This window comes from Aplysia californica, unplaced genomic scaffold, assembly GCF_000002075.1.
Source record: "Aplysia californica isolate F4 #8 unplaced genomic scaffold, AplCal3.0 scaffold00380, whole genome shotgun sequence".
NCBI classification, from domain to species: Eukaryota; Metazoa; Mollusca; class Gastropoda; order Aplysiida; family Aplysiidae; genus Aplysia; species Aplysia californica.
The window spans coordinates 566,763-572,546 of record NW_004797650.1 but is presented as its reverse complement, the minus strand read 5'-3'; positions in this window follow the sequence as shown (position 1 = coordinate 572,546).

Below are 5,784 nucleotides of genomic sequence, written 5' to 3'. Positions count from 1 at the left end.
ATATTAAGAAGAAGAAGAAGAAGAAGAAGAAGAAGAGTAACAGACTGCATTTACATTTATATAGTACACTGCTGATTGTCTTGACCGTCAAGATCTCATCGAATACAATAGTACTACTAGTAGAACAACACCCCCCTTCCCCCCCACACACACACACACAACCTGACTCTCTTTAAAGTTGGGATTTATGAACCCGTACCTCACTTGTCCTTCCCATAACATGTGAAGGAACTTTAAAAAAATTTAATTAACTAAAACACCTTCTGCCTTCTACACATTTCAAGAAACCGTAATCAGAAATTGAAACTGTAAACAAATTTCAAGGGAAGCAATCACCACGTACGGTTTCCATACAGAGTAATTTATAGAGTTACCCTTCCTCACAGGCCGCTGTACCGAGATTACCCAATTTAGCGGTCAATAGTGTCAAGGATCTCAAATCTTCACTCAACTTGTTCTTCTTGTTCTTGTTCTCGTTGTTGTACTTTTTCTTGTCCTCCTCCTCCTCCTCCTCCTGTGGTATAACAGAATGTCCTTTGTAAGCAGAAGATGCGGGTTAGAATTCCGTTTGAGATGGGGGTTTTAAAAATTCTTCTTGTATCAGTACAGGCGTGGGCAAGCATGTCCGAGTCGCTGGCTGGATAAACCCTATCCGTACGCCCTATGGTCATTTTGTACCCCCGGGGTTGTATTCTTCACATTTTAGAATACTTTTAGTACGAAGATCTCTTTGAAACTTTCATTTTGACAGACTTCTATTCAAAGCGTACGGATTGGATTAACGAGTAAATTTCTTCTTTGGAAAGTGGTGGCACAGAGTTCCCCACGCCGTTTGGACACGATAGTAAAACAGGACGTACGGATAGGGTTAAGCTTTTCCAAATAGTTCAATCTGTGAAAGCCGGGGAAAAGTGGGTGAAATCGTTTAAAATACCCAAACTTTGAAACCGTTTAAAACACCCAACCTTTGAAACCGTTTAAAATATCCAACCTTTGAAAAATGAGCCTAAAACTGACACTATAGCGTCTTATATCACATTAGGGCACTACGTGTGGTAAATTACACGATCTGGCCAATTGTTTTCAGCGGGGCCGGAAATAATTGCCTTTGATTTCCAAGACGAACAATTGCTTTCATATTACTATCAACTCACCGCGTGGGCCGTATTGATTACTTACATGTATTTACTGGATCGAGTCCCGAGCCACACTGAAACTATTCGCATGCCGGACCTGGCCCGCATGTCGTATTTTGCAAATGCAGAATCTAGTGTGTCCTAACCATGCTGCGATGCTTATCCCTCTCATCCCGGGTCGGCCCCAGCAGGCAGGGCCGAACCAAGCAGCCCGCCTCTGAAATGAATTAAGTCGTGTCGCAAGTGGCGTCATTCACTTATAGTTCTATTTTCTTCAAATAGTTATTATCATGTATTATCCGTATTGTTAACATTATTATTATTATTATTATTATTATTATTATTATTATTATTATTATTATTATTGTAATCAACAACATAAGTAATATAATTTACCTCCACTATAGCTAGATCTAGATCCTCGGGGTACTCGATCTTTTACAACATGTATTTGCCTGATTTTATGTTATAGCCTAATGTTTTTCCCGTTTTCCACCTGAAGATTTACCGCCCTTTTCGTTCAGGCAGCGGTGCTGTTTCCGAAGCTAAAACTACAAACAATTAGTTTCTGTCTATGCCAACCAGACTGGCACACCGGTTTAAGTTTCACCCCCCCTTTTTTTTTCATCCCAAACCCTCCCCCCTAGCCCAAATTTCCAAGCCAACTCACCCCATCGACAATATACGGATGCATATCAAGCATTTTCAACCCGGAATTATTCAGCCCACGCGCCAAGTCTGAACACCCTCAAGCCTTTCTGCAGGACGCAATGCACGTCATCGTAGACGCCATCGACTGGTGTGTTTGCCGAGATAAAGAGCTGATCGTTGATAATATGCTGATTTGGGCAACACAGTCGTATTATTTGGATCCTTTGGGTTTTTTAAAACTGTAACTGTAACCTTTCATACCGTGCAGATAATAAACAATAATGATTTGAGGAATACAGTTTATTATTAGGATCTTTTGTATTTATGGTAACCACTCATACCGAGTAGATAATGAACTATAATGATTCGAGCAACAAAGTCGTATTATTAGGATCTTTCGGTTTATTTTTACTTTAACCGTTCATACCGTGCAGATACTAAAATATGATGATGTGAGCAACACAGTATTGTTAGAATCCCATATTTTTACTTTCACCATTCATAACTTGCGAGTACGATGACAATACTATGAGCAGCGCGTTTATATTATGATCTGGCCTTGTTTTTGCGTTCACATATGCCATTCACACCGTGGGAATAATAATAATAATTATGATGATAATTATATGAACAGCGCAGTCGTGGTGTAAGGATCTTTTGTCTTCACAGTCACAGAGGACAATTTGTCAGCCTGATAAACTGGCGCGTCCAGCACAAAGAGTTAAAAAGTCAATGCCCCCCTCCCCCACAATAAGTCCATGGTTTGGAGTGGGAATTGAACAACGGCTGTGGTCGCGTCTCTGGCCTCTCGTACATTAGCCGATTGTCAGGCAGTGCCGCACGAGCTCAGTTAATGACCAGGGACAACAGCCCCATGGAGGCGGGGGCCGATGACTTTTTATATTGACTTTTCCAGCGGGATGGATGGGTTTTATTTTATGCTTTATTATCTTTGTGTTTGTTGCAGTTATCTATCAATTTTTCATTTCTTTCTTTTTCTTTTTCATTTTCCTTTTTTTATCGGGGTGGGGGTGGTGAGTATAATACAGATAAAGGGAGAAAAGTATAAAAAAAGATAGACGGAGGGGAGGGGGGCAGAGAAGGGAGAGAGATAGAGAGAGAGAAAGAGAGAAAGAGAGAGAGAGAGAGAGAGAGAGAGAGAGAGAGAAAGAGAGAGAGAGAGAGAGAAACGACATAGAGGATGAGGAGGAAGAAGAAGAGGACGGTCAGAAGTAGATAGATAGATAGATAGATAGATAGATAGATAGATAGATAGATAGATAGATAGATAGATAGATAGATAGATAGATAGATAGATAGATAAATCTGCTGTCACATGTAATTTAGAAGGTTTGAAGAAACCACGTCTTCAAATTGTGTGTATCACAGAGCCTCACAACCTTGTGTTGACCATCGTGCCACGCCTTGTAGCCGGCAAACATCAGTACCAGACAACAAAGAATCAAGTTTGGTCAGTTACCTTCTCGGCGAGAAAGAAAAGCAGAGAGAGACCCCATTGTCCGATATCCCTCCACACTGCGTTTGCTCTCTTCCAATCTTTCAACCGTGACGAAACAGAGGTCAAGCTGTGCACACTACCACGACAGAACACAAGCAACTAAATATCATCCAGGGCTGGTAAGGGATCCTTTAATCTAAACGTGTCAGACACTTTTAGCTGGATCATCTAAATGTCTGACCAACATTATGACAACTCTTGATGGTAGTCGTCTTAGGAGTCACTGATTTATTCTCACTTTTGCTCAATTTTAAAAACTCCCTAAAACTGGTTCTTTTATAAATACCGGTCTGATTCATTTTTTTTACCCATACGTGCTCAAACCCTGTTTTTATTTTTAAAAATTTCGCATCCAAATTTGAGACTAAATCAGATAAACAGTCGTTCTTTTTGAAAATAGGGCTGTTGTGACATGAGAAACTACCTCAAATGCATGCGTTGTCCGCAAAATGAGACGTGTCGTGAGTCGACGCTCCCATCGTCGCTCCGATGTTAAAGAGGTTTTGATGGCGACAGAGGTGGTGATAAGAGAACCCTTAGTGGGAGTGACCAACGAAAATATTTGCTTTCATACCCTACAAATCACAGATATATTCAAACACACATAAAACAAATATCATAAATGCACTGTACGTTTTTATTACATTTGAAATAATACCTCATGTGTATAGATCTAATATGCTTGCGAGAAATACGTTTGTGTTTTGTGTAAAGAAAATGCTTGGGTCCACTCGAACATTAATTGTTCCGAACTAGGGAAAACATTATGACAGAAAAGAGTTATTAAGAAGCGGGCCGCTGCCCATGTGACGGTTCTTGCAAAGGCCAACCAGAGCTGAGATGGGATGAAACGTCCTAAAATACAAGCGGAGACACACGATTAAAGAAACATCCGCCTTTGCACAGTTGAAGATGCTACCCTAGAATTACAAAGCTCTATCTAACTTTTTGGTGGTTCTGAGTTACTACGAAAAAACCATGAAGTAAAAAACCAAATGTCCTATCTGCTCTATAAAAATCGTAAGATTTTTCGGAGTCGTTACCAAGATATTCAAAGAATTGCATTTTTAAAATGCTTGACATATTGTCAAACTCAAAATTTTTAACGTCAAATTTCTCAAAACTGTGTAGGCAGATAGAACTTTGTAATGCTAGGGTAGCGAAGAGCCAAACCGCTGTGCAGCAGGCCCGGGTAACATGCTAAGAGAAATCAAGGATTAAAAGTAACGTGTTGCCGGTAACCAGCGTCCACCCGTAAATGTCTAGCGTCGCAGTTCACGCCTTACCTAATCTTTGTCTGTTGCTCAAGGATCTTACAACAAGTAACCTCCTTGCTGTTGCTCTACTTTCAATCTCTCTCCCGCTTTCACCACCACCCCCACCCCCCCAACCCATTACCACCCTTTCCCCTTACCAGCTCAGCAACGTTTTCCAACCCGTTGCAACGTTAACAAGCAGTATCAAGACCCTCGAAGCGAGCGGGTGCATTCAATGCGGGCCTCTTCGTCTTGATCTTGTTGTCACGAACGCTTATGGTAATGTGGTGCTGATTGATTATTGTTCTCATTATGAACTGATTGCCCCTCTCCCCACTCCCGCATCGACACAACCTTGGGAAATTTTATTTACAGTGGTTTAGATAAATAAATCCCCTCCCCCCACCCCGCAAATACACACACCCATCCACACACACACACACACACGCACACACACACACACACACACACACACACACACACACACACACACACACACACATTATATTATAATATAGGCGAAATCCTGTTTACCTTTGTAATAGTGATCATCTGCCTTTATGTAATTACATATTGCGGAAACTTAAACACGATATGTTTTTAGCATTGTGAAAGGGTACGTGGTGCATCATTCAGAACATTAAATTTCAACCGAATGTATTTTCAGCGTCTGGTTAATGCATCAAAATGCCCAGTAGCGGGTATGACCACAATTAAATAGGATAACCGCAGAACATATCCGGTACATGGAAGCCACTAAGTTGTTGGTAGAACTTATCCTACATAATTGCATGAATTATACAAAATATCACAAAAAGACAACCCGTTCATCCTTACATGCCGCCATTGGCAGCAGCCTGCTTATGACTTTAGGTTTATCGTGTCTAACTCAAAAACACATCCCAGTGATCACCCATCGGTGTCACCGTCGCGTCCTTGACATTGATTGCGAGCCTGACCTCACTTCCCACTTACCCAGTTGGATCAAAGAGGAGAAAAACGGCAGAAGATATTGGAAGACGTCTCCGGCGAACACCCAGGAACTATTCAGAGACGCAATCCCGCACACAGGAGCACTACTTTGGGGGTCAAACTGCGTATCACAGAGTCTATAGCCACTAAAACCGTCGCAAATCTTTATTTTCAAGAAAATTTCAAACCTAACTACAAAATATCAGATTATGGGTTAAAATAGGGGGGCATGTCCCCGTGTGTGTAACCC